The sequence below is a fragment of the Piliocolobus tephrosceles genome, chromosome 18 (assembly GCF_002776525.5).
Source record: "Piliocolobus tephrosceles isolate RC106 chromosome 18, ASM277652v3, whole genome shotgun sequence".
NCBI classification, from domain to species: domain Eukaryota; kingdom Metazoa; phylum Chordata; class Mammalia; order Primates; family Cercopithecidae; genus Piliocolobus; species Piliocolobus tephrosceles.
Window position 1 is genome coordinate 60,419,744 of NC_045451.1, and position 16,274 is coordinate 60,436,017.

General features: G+C 43.3%; 1 protein-coding gene across 1 annotated transcript in view; it reads left to right on the top strand.

The window, feature by feature from the left end:
* Positions 1-208: 208 nt before the first annotated feature.
* The window catches only part of ESCO1 (establishment of sister chromatid cohesion N-acetyltransferase 1), a 69,012-nt gene continuing 52,946 nt past the window's right edge, over positions 209-16,274 (top strand). Inside the window, exons 1-2 of the mRNA XM_031934505.1 lie at positions 209-565; positions 14,465-14,592. The gene's annotated coding sequence lies outside the window, so the exon portion shown is untranslated. The remainder of the gene's footprint in view (positions 566-14,464; positions 14,593-16,274) is intronic.

Genomic DNA, 16,274 nt, shown 5'->3' on the forward strand with positions numbered 1-16,274 from the left:
CCAAAGGCACTTGGATTGTACGTCGCAGACAGAAGCAGCCAAAACCTACATAGCAACCAGTTGCGACAAATTTCTAAGGTAAACCACGACCGCAGGGGGCCTCGGTGGTTTTTAGCTCAAAGCGATGACCCCAGGGAGGACAAGCGGCCGCCGCTAGGGGGCGCCGCCACTTCCCCGCCAGGCGACCACCCGCGGAGGCGCGCGCGCGAGGCCTCCCACCGCGCCTGCGCTGAGGATGGACACCAGCTCGCCTTTCCCCGACGCCCAGCCGTCCGGGCCGGGGTGAAAAACTGCGTGACACGCAGTGAGCGTGGCGGCCATTTTCGTCTTCTGGGCACGTCAGCTGAGCCGGTTAGGGCTGAAGAGGAGCGTTGCGCAAGCGCACCCAAGACAGTCACAGGTAACTCCCATCTGACGAGCGAGGCGTCGCCGTCGTCGCCGGAAGTTTGGTGTTTGCGCCGCAGGGGAGGCGGCGGCCGCAGCAGTAGCAGCTGAGTGTCTTCTGATACCCGGATGTGAGGCGATCCGCTGGCTCTAGTCTGACCCTCCGCCAGGCGAAAGGAAGGTACGCCAGTGTCCCTGACGGTCCCCGCCGCCTGCGTCCTCACCTCCCTTTTGCCAGCCTCTCCAGGGAGCGGACGGTTCTCCCTCTTCCTGTTCCACCCTCGGTGGCGTGTTGCCTCGCACGCCTCTTCCTACTGCTTCAGTCCCAGCTCTTCGCGCCCCTGAGAGGGAGGCGGGAGGCTCTGGGCTCCGAGACGCCGTCGCCTGAGGTAGGCAGCTAACCTGCTCTCGCGGCCGAGCACCACCTGCCGCTGCTTGCTGAGCGGTCGGAGTTCATAAGGGTCGTGACCGCGGACGGGGCAGGGTCGGAGTTCCTAGCACGGCCGCGAGGGCTCTGGGAGCCCCGAGGTGGCGTGCAGCCATTGCTAGCACCGGGGTGGTGCCGGCGCTGGTCCAGCAGGTAGCCCCGAGCCCCGTCTCCGCCCCCAGCGTTTTCTCTTCCCATCGCTTCCCCCGAGCCAGTCGCTCGCTCACCCCCGCCGCAACTCTCTGACCCGGCGTGAGCCTGGAGGCCTCTGCAGTCTGCGGGGTGCGATGTGGGGTCCTGGTTTTACAGCCTTTAGCTTGGAAGGGGAGCGGGCCCAAGGTCATAGAGTAACTTGGGCTGGAGATGGGGGTCTCCGCACAGGTAGGGCGGCTCTGGAGTAGAAATGAGTGCACTGAGGGCCGCAGTGAAGTTTATAGCGATGGAGAGAGGCGAGCCAAAGAGAACTGGGTCCTCGATTTTTATCGCAGTTCAAGATTATTTTAATGTGTGGGTTTATTTTGCACAGGCAGAATGGGATAGCAAGTCCAACAATTATAAGACTTCCTCCTCGCCCTCCGCCTCTCAATGATGCTTCCGAAGATCCGGCGTGTACTTTATTTCCCGGGGCGATGGGGAAGCAGCAGGGACCAGGGAGAGAGGAAGGAGCTCAAGCTTTGCGATTTGAGAAGTGTTGTGAACCATGTTTTCTGTAGTCTTAGCTGCAGTGAGATTCCTTTAAACAGGAATCTCAGCACACAGTATCTAAATATTATTACAAAATGATATCTCAATAAATAACCTTCGCAGGAAACAAAAGGGCTACTTGGTGGCATAAGGTGTGGTTAGTCCCCCCACCAACATTTTTTTTTTTTAAACTGGATAAAACTTGGATTTCAGTTGAAAACATCCAGGTTGCGGTGAACTATGCTATATTCATTTTGTCTTCCGACCTAGTCCTTAGTTTCTGCTTTACACAGGACACCAATACTAATAAAGTTTTAAGTTATTATTTTATTTTGAAATGGGGTCTCACTCTGTCGCCCAGGCTGGATTGCAGTGGTGTAACCACGGCTCACTGCAGCCTTGACCTACCTCCCCGGCCTCAAGCAATCCTCACACCTCCGCCTCCCTGAGTGGCTGGGACTACAGGCGTGCGCCACCATGTTAGGCTAAGTTTTCTGTAGAGACGGAGTTTCGCCATGTTGCCCAGACTGGTCTCGAACTCCTGGGCTGAAGTGATCACCTGGGCCTCCAAAAGTGCTGGGATTACAGGCCTGAGCCACTGTGCCTGGTTTTTTTTTTTTTTTTTTTTTTTTAATTGAAAAGCAAAAAATCTAATCAATGGAATTAGACATGGGAGTAGGATGAGAAGTGTTTTAAAAAGTGCTTAATTTGGAAGCAGCAAATTGAGGCATAGAGCATGTGAGGAAATGAGGAAACTAGGACTGTAATAGAGCCACTTTTTCCCTTTTAGGCAGAATGCAGAATATGACTGTTGGGTCAGATGTGTAACTTTGGAAGCACAATTCCAAAATTTGCCCTGGCTTATGAGCTAGAACTCTTTTATCATTGCTAACTGTGGAAAATACGCTATTGTTTCACCTTTCTCAATCAATATTATAATCCTGTAGTGAACAAGTAGTTGTTTTTTTTTTTGAGATGGAGTCGCACTCTGTCGCCTGGGCTGGACGGCAGTGGTGAGATCTCGGCTCACTGCAATCTCCGCCTCCTGTGTTCAAGCGATTCTCCTGCCTCAGCCTCCCGAGTAGCTGGGATTACAGACAGGTGCCACCACGCCCGGCTAATTTTTTGTATTTTTAGTAGAGCTAGGGTTTCACCGTGTTGGCCAGGCTGGTCTCGAATTCCTGACCTCAGGTGATCTGCCTGCCTCGGCCTCCCAAAGTTCTGAGATTACAGGCGTGAGCCACCATGCCTGGCCAAATAATTTTTTAAATGTCCGTCCCATACAAGGTGCTGTCATTTAAATTGATGAATTGTGCTTCACAGAATAAAAAAGTACCCTAATTAATGAATACTATTAACTTCTTTTGCCAAATAGTCCTTTTTAGCTTGGTAATTTATTATGCAGAGCTGATTGTGTTTATTCTGTTGATGAAGCGCTGCACAGTTCAGAATAATGGATTGTTACTTTTTCATGTTTTTTTTTTTTTTTTTTTTTTTTTTTTGAGACGGAGTCTCGCTCTGTCTCCCAGGCTGGAGTGCAGTGGCGCGATCTCGGCTCACTGCAAGCTCCGCCTCCCGGGTTAACACCATTCTCCTGCCTCAGCCTCCTGAGTAGCTGGGAATACAGGCGCCCGCCACCACGCCTGGCTAATTTTTTGTATTTTTTAGTAGAGACGGGGTTTCACCGTGTTAGCAAGGATGGTCTTGGTCTCCTGACCTTGTGATCCACCCGCCTCGGCCTCCCAAAGTGGATTACAGGCGTGAGCCACTGCGCCGGCCTACTTTTTCATGACTTTTATTGGCAGATTTTTGTTCCACATAGAGTTCTTGGAATACCTTCTATTGAAGGTGATTAAAATTTAGATACTAGAAACCAACTCCTGTAAAATTGTTACTGTAGATAATTAACTTAAGGACTATATTACTTCTTTTGTAACCCTGACTTTCATATTTTTCTGTGGATCATTCAATGGAAATCCTTTGGTTCTGTTTTTTCTGTATAAGTTCCGTATTATAGCTGTATTATAATACTGTAGTTACTTGGCCGGGTGCGGTGGCTCATGCCTGTAATCCTAGCACTTTGGGAGGCCAAGGTGGGCGGATCACAAGGTCAGGAGTTCAAGACCAGCCTGACAGACATGGTGAAACCCCACCTCTACTAAAAATACAAAAATTAAAAGGGCTTGGTGTCGGGGGCTTGCAATCCCAGCTACTAGGGAGGCCAAGGTAGGAGAATCGCTTGAACCCGGGAAGTGAAGCTTGCAGTGAGCCAAGATTGTGCCACTGCACTCCAGCCTGAGTGACAGAGCGAGACTCCATCTCAGGAAAAAAAAAAAAATACTATAGTTACTTTTGGCAAATAAGAGCATTCTGTTAACCCAGCCATCATGTCTTGTTTTTTCCTGAGGGGAAGGGGCATATACATCTTAAGCTTGATTGCATTACAATGCTTAAAGGAAGACTTATATCCTATGCTCTCTTCAGCTTCCTTTAAACATTTATGGCAGCATATGTAAGATTCACATAAAAACTCAGAGGGTAAATTAAAAGGAGGTAATAAATACTACTTTTATGTAGTGATTCTCAAACATTTTGGTCTTAGGATCCCCTTACACTTAAAAATTATAGGACTCCAAGTAGCTTTTGCTTATATGAGTTTATATCTATTGATAGTCACTGTATTAGGAATTAATTTCATATATATTCATATGAAATAATTAAACTACAGCTTAATATAAATAACATTTTAATTTTAATTAATTTTTTTTTTTTTTTTTAAGTAACGGGCTCACTGTGTTGCTTAGGCTGGCCTTGAGCTCTTGGGCTGAAGTGATCCTCTTGCCTCAGCCTCCCAAATAGGTGGGACTACAGGTGTGCACACCCAGGTTAATGTATTTAATAAATTAACATTTTAATGAAAAACTATATTCCAAAATAATTTAGTGAAAGAATGGTGATGGTATTACATTTTTGTAAATCTCCTTAATGTTTGGCCTGATAGAAGACAGCTGAATTCTCCTATCAATCTGTTGCTATGTATGTTTCTGGTTGAAGTTTATGACCAGTATGTTGGGTGGGTATTTATTTTAACTTTTTCAGATAGTTGTGATACTCTGATCCTGCAACAAAACTTAACAAGTGGTAATTTCTCTCTTTTTTTTTTTTTTTTGAGACAGAGTCTTGCTCTGTCGCCCAGGTGGGAGTGCAGTGGCCGGATCTCAGCTCACTGCAAGCTCCGCCTCCCGGGTTCACGCCATTCTCCTGCCTCAGCCTCCTGAGTAGCTGGGACTACATGTAGGCGCCCGCCACCACGCCCGGCTAGTTTTTTGTATTTTTTAGTAGAGACGGGGTTTCACCGTGTTAGCCAGGATGGTCTCGATCTCCTGACCTCATGATTCGCCCGTCTCAGCCTCCCAAAGTGCTGGGATTACAGGCTTGAGCCACCGTGCCCGGCTCAAGTGGTAATTTCTTAAAGGTTAGTTGCAATGTAGAATCTGAAACCATGTCTACATGTGTTTTGTATTCTGCATTAGAATTCATTGGTCTGTTTTGTACTTTTAATCTTTTACTATCGTATGATTTTGATCTCAGGAATCCTGAGAGTCCCCATATCACATTTCGAGCACTACTGCTTTAAGGTAAATAATTGAATGTTTAGAATTAATGTAGTTATTGCAACTGAAGGGGATAATGATAAGATGGAAATTGAGTTGGCAAGTAGTTAAGCGAAGCCAGGAGTAACTAAGTAAATTAAAAAAAAATTTTTTTTGAGAAGGAGTCTCGCTCTGTCTCCCAGGCTGCACTATATTGGCTCACTGCAACCTCTGCCTCCAGGCTTCAAGCAATTCTCCTGCCTTAGTCTCCCGAGTAGCTGGGATTACAGGCACCTGCCATCATGCCCGGCTGGTTTTTTTATATTTTGGTAGAGATGGGGTTTTACCATGTTGGCCAAGCTAGTCTTGAACTCCTGACCTCAGGTGATCCCCCTGCCTCAGCCTCCCAAAGTGCCAGGATTACAGGCATGATCTACCATGCCTGGCCAATATTTTCTATCTTTTCATAAAAACATTTTCTCTGTAATATTATAGCTAATTATATTACAGTGAATACTTAAGCACTGGTGATATATCAGGAGCATTTCTAAGAACTTTAAACATTTATGGCAGCATAGATAAGATTCTCACAGATAAAAACTCAGGGTAAATTAAAAGGAGGCATTAAATACTTCTTTAATGCAGTGCTTCTCAAACTTTTTGGTCTTAGGATCCCCTTATACTCCTAAAAGTTTTGTAGGACTCCAAGTAGCTTTATATTAGGAAAGGTTTTTTTCTGTTTTTTTTTTTTTTTTTTTTTTTTTTTGAAGAGATGGGATTTCACTGTGTTGCCCAGGCTGGTCTCAAATTCCTGAGCCCAAGTGATCAGCCCACATTAGCCTCCCGAAGTGCTGGGATTACAGGAATGAGGCACCACGCCTGGCCCAGGAAAGGTTCCTATTATGGCATTGTTGGAGAGGATTAAATTTAACTTACTTTTATCTCCTGTAAATAGTACAGTCTTTGTGACAAGTATTATTTTATTTATTTATTTATTTATTTATTGAGACGGAGTCTCGGTCTGTCGCCCAGGCTGGAGTGCAGTGGCGCGATCTTGGCCCACTGCAAGCTCCGCCTCCTGGGTTCAGCCATTCTCCTGCCTCAGCCTCCTGAGTAGCTGGGGCTACAGGCACCTGCCACCACGCCCGGCTAATTTTTTGTATTTTTTGGTAGAGACTGGGTTTCACCGTGTTAGCCAGGATGGTCTCTATCTCCTGACCTCATGATCCACCTGCCTTGGCCTCCGAAAGTGCTGGGATTACAGGAGTGAGCCACAGTGCCCGGCCTTTTTCTTTTTTCTTTTTGAGTGGGAGTCTTGCTGTTTTGCCCAGCCTAGAGTGCTGTGGCGCGATCTTGGCTCACTGCAAGCTCCGCCTCCCAGGTTCAGCCATTCTCCTGCCTCAGCCTCCCGAATAGGTGGGACTACAGGTGCCTGCCACCACGCCTGGCTAATTTTTTGTATTTTTAGTAGAGATGGAGTTTCACCGTGTTAACCAGGATGGTCTCCATATCCTGGCCTCGTGATCCGCCGGCCTATTCCCAGCATCTATCTTTATAGATATTTAAAATATATACCATAGGCGAGGCATGGTGGTTTACACCTGTGATCCTAGCACCTTGGAAGGCTGAGGCAGGTGGATAGCTTGAACCCAGGAGTTCAAGACCAGCTTGGGCAACATGGCCAAACCCTGTCTCTACAAAAAAACACTAGCCAGACATGGTGGCGCTCTCCTGTAGTTTTTCATATATAAAAAAGATACACATACACACACATTGTAGTTGTAGACTATTTTAGCCCATCAAAAAATCGAGTTATTAAATTAAACAAATACCTGTTGCTTTTAAGAAGTAATCTTGTCCCCATGGAAATTTGAAATTTACTGTTGTATTTTGTTCAACTAGTGTTTGAAAGTTTGTTGTTATCACAAGACACTAGATTAAATTTTTCATCAAAAATAGATAGTTTTCAGAAGATAAATTTAGTCTTTTTTTTTGAGATGGAGTCTCGCTCTGTCACGCAGGCTGGAGTGCAGTGGCTGGATCTCACTGCAAGCTCCGCCTCCCGGGTTCACGCCATTCTCCTGCCTCAGCTTCCCGAGTAGCTGGGACTACAGGCGCCCACCACCACGCCCGGCTAATTTTTTGTATTTTTAGTAGAGATGGGGTTTTGCCATGTTGGCCAGGCTGGTCTCGAACTCCTGACCTCAAGTGATATATTATGCATTTTAGAATGTGAGAAATACTTGGGTTACCTTAAATAATAGTAGTTCATTGGGAGGATATGTAGAAATAAAGAAGAGAAGACTGTTTAACACAGAGCTAGATCTTGTGGAAGGAAAGAACAGGAATCCGCAAACACTAGGCTTTGCTGAAGAACAATTCACCAGGTCTTACAGAAACCTGAATATATTTCAGGACTGAGAAGGTGGCTGCGAATGGTACAGCTCTAGCAGTTGGCTTGCCTTGTTTTAATTCCTCAAGCAGCAGGTATCCTGTAATTCCTAATTTAGTTCTTTGCTGTTACAGTAGTAGGTCTTAATCCAGGGTGATTTTGCCTCTGGGGAGACATTTTGCAGTGTCTAGAGATATTTCGATTGTGAGGAGTAGGGGAAGGGTTGCTACTGGCATCTAGTGGACGGAGGTGAGGGCTGCTGCTGCTGTTGCTAAACAGGCTGCTGCTCCTCCATGCACAGGACAGCCCCCCGCCCCCGCACTCCCCCAACAAAGATTCTGTGTGGTTCAAAATGTTAATGGTGGTGAGATTGAAAAACCTTGCTTTATAGTGACTAGATATTGGCACCTCTTGGGTCACAAACCCATGCTTGATCTAGTTAGCTATGGGAAGCATAGCATGGTCAGGACTTTGAGAATGTAACTATGACTTGTCTAAGAAATTTTTTTTTTAAAGGAGGTGCCTGTGGGCATGGCAAGTTTTTCAGAAAGGAGTTATGAATTTGACAAGCCACTAGACTCAGATTTGCAGTCAGTACTTCTCTCGTCCCTTTGATGTGGTTAAAAGGTTGTATAGTTGAAATGCATTAAGAATTGGTAAATTATTAAGGAGATTAAGGATCTGTGGTGATCCATGTGAACTTTGAAGTTGATGGTGGTGGTAACAGTGTGATTGGAGAAGAAAACTATGATTGAACAGTTTCTGGTGATCAGTAGGAATACAACAACGAAGAAAGAAAGTTTAATAGCAGAATGGCATAAACCTTAAAAGAGACGTGTAAAGAATTTTGTGTAAGATGAAAAATGGTTGTGCTGGGGAAACTGTAGGCCCCTTGATGTGATATAGCCTGCTTAGGACAGATATTAGTTTCCTATGTCTGCTGTAATAAATTATGAGAAACTTGATATCTTAAAACAATAGAAATTTATTATCTTACATTTGTTCCTTACCTTATCTAGCTTCTGGTGGTTGCCCTGACATTCCTGGGCCTATGACCACATTACTCCAATCTCTGCCACCATTTTTGTATTACTCCAATCTCTGCCACCATTTTTGTATTATTTTCTCTTGTCTTGTGTCTGTCTCCTTCTCTTACAGGGATATCTGTGCCACTCTCTTACAAGGATATTTGTTATTGGATTTAGGGCCTACCTGGATAATCCAGGATGATCACATCTCAATATCCTTAATTTAATTATGTCTGCAAAGACCTTTTTTCCCCCAATAAGATAGGTTCACAATCCCTAATTCAGGGATTAAGACACAGGTGTATCTTTTTTTGGGGGGGGGGGCACCATTCAGCCACTACTGGAGAGTTTTAGAGAAAAGCGTATAAATTGAAGAGAGTGATTTTTTTTTTTCTTTTCATTTCTTTTTTTTTTTTGCTTTGAGACAGAGTCTCGCTCTGTCACGAGGCTGGAGTACAGTGATGAGATCTTGGCTCACTGCAACCTCTGCCTCTTGGGTTCAAGCGATTCTTCTGCCTCAGCCTCTCGAGTAGCTGGGACTATAGGCACACGCCACCACGCCCAGCTAACTTTTTTGTGTTTTTAATAGAGATGGTTTCATCACGTTGTGCAGAATGGTCTCAATCTATTGACCTCGTGATCTGCCCACCTCAGCCTCCCAAAGTGCTGGAATTACAGGTGTGAGCCACTGCACCTGGCCGGGAGTGAATTTTCAATTAAGGCTAGGAAGTAGAATTTGTATTGTGAAGAGATTGAAGGTAGGAAGCTGCTTTTCATAGAAAAAGGGTTCATGACTGGGTGTGGTGGCTCATACCTGTATTCCCAGCACTTTGGGAGCCTGAGGCGGGTGGATCACAAGGCAAGGAGTTCGAGATCAGCCTGGCCAATATGGTGAAACCCCGTCTCTACTAAAAATACAAAAATTAGCCGGGCTTGGTGGCATGTGCCTGTAGTCCCAGCTACTGAGGAGGCTGAGGCAAGAGAATCACTTGAACCTGAAAGGCAGAGGTTGCAGTGAGCTGAGATCACGCCACTGCGCTTCAGCCTGGGTGACAGAGGGAGCAGCAGTCTCAAAAAAAAAAAAAGAAAAGAAAAGAAAAAGGGTTCATGTGGGACTTGTGGATAAATTTAAGAAAGGAAGAGATCAGCGGTGTAAGGAGAGTTAGAAGGAAGGTAGTAGTAAGGGAAAATAACTGTTATGACGGACTTGCATTTGATTGGTGGGAATGGATCTGTGCAAACTGAAGGCCTTAGGTGTGAGAGGTCTGATGTTCTTGATAGACTTTGCCGTCTTTGCTTTGTGCCATCTTCAAGCTAAGTATTGCTGAGAACTTACTTTACTTTGTTGTCCCAGAAGAGAAATCTTTCCCAGATATTAAGATGGCTTTCTGAATTTGCACCAGTGTTTTATGGAACTGAAGAGGCTTTCACAGCAGCTTGGGGAAAAAGTCCTGCAGTAAATTACATTGGGATTGAAAGGTATACTGGGGTTGATTCTGCAGTAAATCTGATGGAATTACTGTACCTTGAGATGGCTAGACGTTTCCAGTGGTATGTTGAAATACAAGACAATTGGATAGGAGACTATTTAAAGGCAATAAATAAATAAATAACAAAGTAAAGAAAAAAGTAAAAAAAAACCCATCAAGATGAGGTTGGGCAAAATAATCTTAGGGTTGTGTAGGAAAAAGGCTGATTAATTTTAAAAAGTGACTTGGAGGGGGAAAGTGGCTACATTGAAGTGATAGGGTAATTGTTTTTATTTGACTTGTTGACGTTATCTTTTTTTAAATTTTTTTTTTGAGATGGAGTCTTGCTGTCTTGCCCAGGCTGGAGTGCAGTGGCACAATATTGGCTCACTGTAGCCTTCACTTCCCAGGTTCAAATGATTCTCCTGCCTCAGCCTCCTGAGTAGCTGGGATTACAGATGCGCACCACACCTGGCTAATTTTTGTATTTTTAGTACAGATGTGGTTTCACCGTGTTGGCCAGGCTGGTCTCAGACTCCGGACCTCAGGTGACCTGCCAACCTCGGCCTCCCAAAGTGCTGAGCTTATAGGCGTGAGCCACCGCGCCCAGCCGATGTTATATATTATTAACATTTCTAAAATTAAATCATCTCTGTATCCTATTTATTTATTTGACATGGAGTCTCACTCTGTTGCCCAGCTTGGAGTGCAGTGGTGTGATCAAGGCTCACTGCAGCCTCCCACCTCAGCCTCCCAAGTAGATGGGACTGTAGGTGAACACCACTCTGCCCGGCTAATTTTTGTATGTTTTGTAGAGAGAAGGTTTCGCCATGTTGTCCAGGCTAGTCTCAAACTCCTGTGCTCAAGAGATTTGCATGCCTAGGCCTCCCGAAGTGTTAGTATTACAGGTGTGAGCCGCCATACCTGGCCCATTTTTCTCTATGGTTGGCTGTTTTATTAATTTGTAGGATTCCTTATACATATTGTATAATCTGTGCATACCAATCCTTTATAAGTTAATATTTTCACCTTTCACATTTTAGGTCTATAGTCAGTCCATTGGCCGTAGACTTTAGTATTTTATGAGGTAGGAATACAATTTCTTTTTCTTTTCTTTTTTTTTAGAGTAAAGTAAAAGCAAGTTTATTAACAAAGTAAAGGAATAATAAATGACTATTGCCTAGGCAGAGCAGCCTAGGGATCCAATTTCATTTTCCCCCCATGTGATATTCAGTTATCCCAGTACTATTTCTTTAAGGTGACAGTGCTGTCTCTTATAAACCAAATGATCATATATATTAAATACTTGGTTTGATTCTGGTCTTTTTTTTTTTTTTTGAGATGGATCCTTGCTGGGTTGCCCGGACTGGAGTGCAGTGGCTGTTTGTAGGCAGGATCATATCACAGTCTAGGCTCAAACTTTTGGGCTCAAGTGATCCTCTCACATGAGCCTCCTGAGTAGCTGAGACTATAGGCATGCGTCAACAGACCCAGGGGCACCTTGTGTTTTGTTGTTGCTGTTGTTGTTTGTTTTTTGTTTCGAAGTTTCGCTATGTTGCCCAAGCTGGAGTAGAACTCCTGGCCTCAAGTGATCCTTCTGCCTCAGCCTCCCAAGTAGCTGAGATCATAAGTGTGTGCCACCACACCTGGCTAATTTATTTTTTGTAGACATAGGATCTTGCTATGTTGCCCAAGCTGGTTTTGAACACCTGGGCTCAGGCAATTCTCCCACCTTGGCCTCTGAAAATGCTGGGATAATAGGCGTGAGCCACTATACCTGGCTACTTTTATCTTTTTTAAAGAAGTTTTTAATGAGAGAGGACTCAAATTATTAAAATAAGGAATGAGAGCTATTACCAAAATAAAAAGGGTTAAAAGGGAATATGAATAGTGGTATGCTAACAATTTCAATAACCTAGATAAAATAGACAAGTTCCTATAAACTGACTCAAGAAGAAATAGAAAATCTGAATAGACCTATAACAGAGATTGAATAAAAATACCTCCAAAAATGAAAAGCCCAGGCTCAGATGGCTTCACTGACGCAATCTACTGAACATTTAAAGAAGAATTAACACCAATCCTTCATAGACTTTTCAGAAAATAGAAAAGGAAGGATCTCTTAGTTCATTTTATGAGGCCGATATTACCTTAGTACTAAAAAGACATTACAGTACTAAAAAGACCTTAGTACTAGGCAAAGACATCACAAGAAAACTACAGATTAATATTTCTTATTGATATATCCACACAAATCCTCAACTAAATATTTGTAGACTGAGTCCAGCAACTTATAAAAATGATAATACACAATGACCAAATTGCATTTATCCCTGCAGTGCACAGTTGGTTCATCATATGGAAAGCAGTATGACACACCATGTTGATAGAATAAAGGAAAGAAACGGACATTATTACCTCAATAGATGCAGAAAAAAAATCTGACAAAATCCAATATCCTTTCATGATAAAACCGCTAAACAAACTAGAAATAGAAGGGCATCTGTGAAAAATCCACATCTAACATCATACTTAATGGAATGCAAGACTGAAAGCTTTCCCCCTGAACTTAGGAATAAGATGAAGATACCTGCTCTTGACACTTCTTTCAACAGTTGAAAGGAGGAGATTTCCACTGGAGGTTCTAGCCAGGGTAGATTGACAAAAGGAAAAGAAATAAAAGGCATCCAGTTTGGAAAGGAAGCAGTAAAACTCTCTGTCTTTGCAGATGACGTGATCTTACATGTAGGAAATCCTAAGAAATTCACACAAAAAACCTATTAGAACTAATTAAATTTAACAATGTTACAGGACACAAGATCAGTTTACAAAAATTAGTTTTGTGTATACTGTGATGAACCATCAAAAAAGGGAATTAAGAAAATAATTATTTTAGTAAATCAGTATATGGAAGAGATACCTGCATTTCCATGTTCATTCCTGCACTCTTCACAATGGGCAAGACATGGAATCAACCTAAGTAAGTAAGTGTTAATTAGCGGATGAATGGATAAAGAAAATGTGGTATGGAATGGAATATTATTCAGCCATAAAAATATGAAATCTTGTCTGCAGCAACATGGATAAAACTGGAAGACATTATGTTGAGTGAAATATCCAGGCATGGAAAAATTTACTGCATATTCTCGTTCGTATGTGGGAGCCACAAAAAAGTTGATCCCATGGAGGTAGACAGTAGCATAGTGGTTACCAGGGGCTTAAGAAGGGTGTGGGGAGGAGAGGATGGAGAGAAGGTGGTTAATGGTTATAAAAATACAGTTAGAAGGAATAAGTTCCAGTGCTTGGTAGCTCACTAGGGTGACTGTAATTAATAATTTATTGCATATTTCAAAATAACTAGAAGAGATTTGAAATGTTCCTAATACAAGTAATAAGTGTTTGAGGTGATGAATTATCCCAGTTACCATGATTTGATTATTACATGGTTGTATGTCTGCATCAAAATGTCACATATACCCCAGAAATATGTACAATCATTATGTATCAATAAAAAAAATTCTTTTAGGCTGCGCTCAGTGGCTCAAACACCTGTAATCCTAGCATTTTGGGAGGCCGAGGTGGGAGAATGGCTTGAGCCCGGGGGATTTGAGACCAGCTTGGGTAACACAGGGAGACCCCATCTCTACAAAAAATAAAAAAATTAGTCCGGTAAGGTGGCATGCGCCTGTGGTCCCAGCTACCCAGGAGGCTGAGGTGGGATGATCACTTGGGGACAGGAGTTTGAGACTTGCCTGGGCAACAGAGAGAGACATAGTCTCTCTCTCTTATTTTTTTTTTTTTTCTGAGACGGAGTCTGGCTCTGTTGCCTAGGTTGGAGTGCAGTGGCGCGATCTTGGCTCACTGCAACCTCCGCCTCCCAGGTTCAAGCAGTTCTCTGCCTCAGCCTCATCAGTAGCTGGGATTACAGGCACCTGCCACCACACCCAGCTAATTTTTTGTTTTTTTTAGTAGAGATGGAGTTTCACCATCTTTGCCAGGCTGTTCTTGAACTCCTGACCTCGTGATCCACTCGCCTTGGCCTCCCAAAGTGCTGGGATTACAGCAGTTGTGTAATGTTTTGCATATAGTAGTGATAAATCATCACAGGTTTTTTGTTGTTGTTGTTGTTGAGATGGGGGTCTCACTGTGTCACCCAGACTGGATCACAGCTCACTGCCAGCCTCTGTCTCCTTGAGCTCAGGTGATACTCCCACCTCAGCCTCTGAAGTAGCTGGGGCTACACGTGTGCCACCACACCAGGCTCATTTTTGTATTTTTTGAAGAGACAAGAGTTTCATCATGTTGCCCAGGCTGGTCTCAAACTCCTGGGCTCAAGTGATCCTTCCACCTCCACCTCCCAAAGTGCTGCAATTACAGGGGTGAACCACTGCACCTGACTCGGCCATTTTTTAGTCTAGCTTCGTCTAAGTTGTTTTAATGTATCAATTAATAGTGATATTTTTGTATTCTTATTTTTTTTCCAACAGATTGTCTTTGGCTATAGAGTTTTTTTTTTTTAAGATTAAACATACAGGAAGTGATAAGAAGTATCATTCATTAGAAGCATCATCCATCAATCAACTTGAAGGAAAAGGTGATATACTATTTCTTTAAGGTAAGTGGTGTGTAATTTTATGATTTAGTATCTTCCAAGATGATTGATCTGTGTGCCAGATATACTTTATATTTTCAGAGAATTTTGACTTACATTTTTATTTTTCAACAAGGTTATATGTCTACGTGATAAAACATTTCAGTGGGTATATAGTGAAAAGTAAGCTTTTCTCATACTCCTGGCACTTGGTCTAGTAATTCTCTTGTTTAAACATCATCACTATTATTAGTTGGTGTCTCCTTCCAGATATGTTTTGTGCATAAACAGGCATATGATTCTGTATATTTTCTTCCTTCCACCATCTCCCATTTCTCTCTTTACATAAAGGGAGACATGCTAAAATCTCTCTTCTGCACTTTGCTTTTTTGGTTTAATAATGTTTCTTAGTCATAGGTTCATATAATATATATCTCTTTGTTGGACAGCTTTATTAAAGCATAATTTATATATAATAAACTGCACTCTCTTAAAATTACAATTTGGTAGTTTTTGACAGATTTAAATATTCATGGAATCACCACTACAGTTAAGATAAAGAACATTTCTGTCACCTCCAAAAGTTAATCTCTCTCTCTCCACTCTGGATCCCAGGCAATGACTGAGCTGCTTTTTGTCACTGTAGATTAGTTTGCTTTCTCTAGAATTTCTTTTATTTTATTTTTTTTTTAGACAGAGTTTCGCTCTGTTGCCCAGCCTGGAGTGCAGTGGCATGATCTCGGCTCACCGTAACCTCTGCCTCCTGGGTTCAAGCGGTTCTCCTGCCTCAGCCTCCTGAATAGCTGGGATTACAGGCATTCGCTACCATGCCTGGCTAATTTTTGTATTTTTAGTAGAGATGGGGTTTCACCATGTTGCCCAGGCTAGTCTCAGGCCCCTGACCTCACATGATCTGCCTGCCTTGGCCCCCCAAAGTGCTGGGATTACAGTGTGAGCCACCCTGCCTGGCCTAGAATTTTTTTTTTCTTTTTTATTAGTGCCTTTATAAGACAGTTTCATGAAAAGTGGAATCATACAGTATGTGCTGTTTTGTGTCTAGCTTTTTCATTCAGAGTGATTGCAAGATTCATCCACATTGTTTACTATTAGTAGTTTGTTTCTGTTGATTTTGTTGTTGTTGTTTTTGAGACAGAGTCTCACTTTGTCGCCCAGGCTGGAGTACAGTGGCATGATTTCGGCTCACTGCAACCTCCACCTCTTGGGTTCAATCAATTCTCCAGCCTCAACCTCCTGAGTAGCTAGGATTATAGGTGCCCGCCCACTAATTTTTGTGTATTTGTAGAGACAGGATTTCGCTATGTTGGCTAGGCTGGTCTCGAACTCCTGACCTCAGGTGACTTGCCCACCTCGGCCCCCCCCCCAAACTGCTGGGATTATAGGCATGAGCCACTGCGCCTGGCTGTTTCTACTAATTGTTGAATGGTTTCTGTTGATTTTGTTTATCCATTCACCTGACTTTTGGGTTGTTTTCACATTTTGGTTATTGTGCGTAAAGCTGTTCATTTTCTTTTGTGTATTTGTTTTGTTTGTTTTGAGATGGAGCTTTACTCGTTTGCCCAGGCTAGAATGCAGTAGTGCCGTCTCGGCTCACTGCAACTTAACACCTCCTGGTTCAAGCAATTCTCCTGCCTCAGGCTTCCGAGTAGCTGGGATTACAGATGCCCACTGCCACACCTGGCTAATTT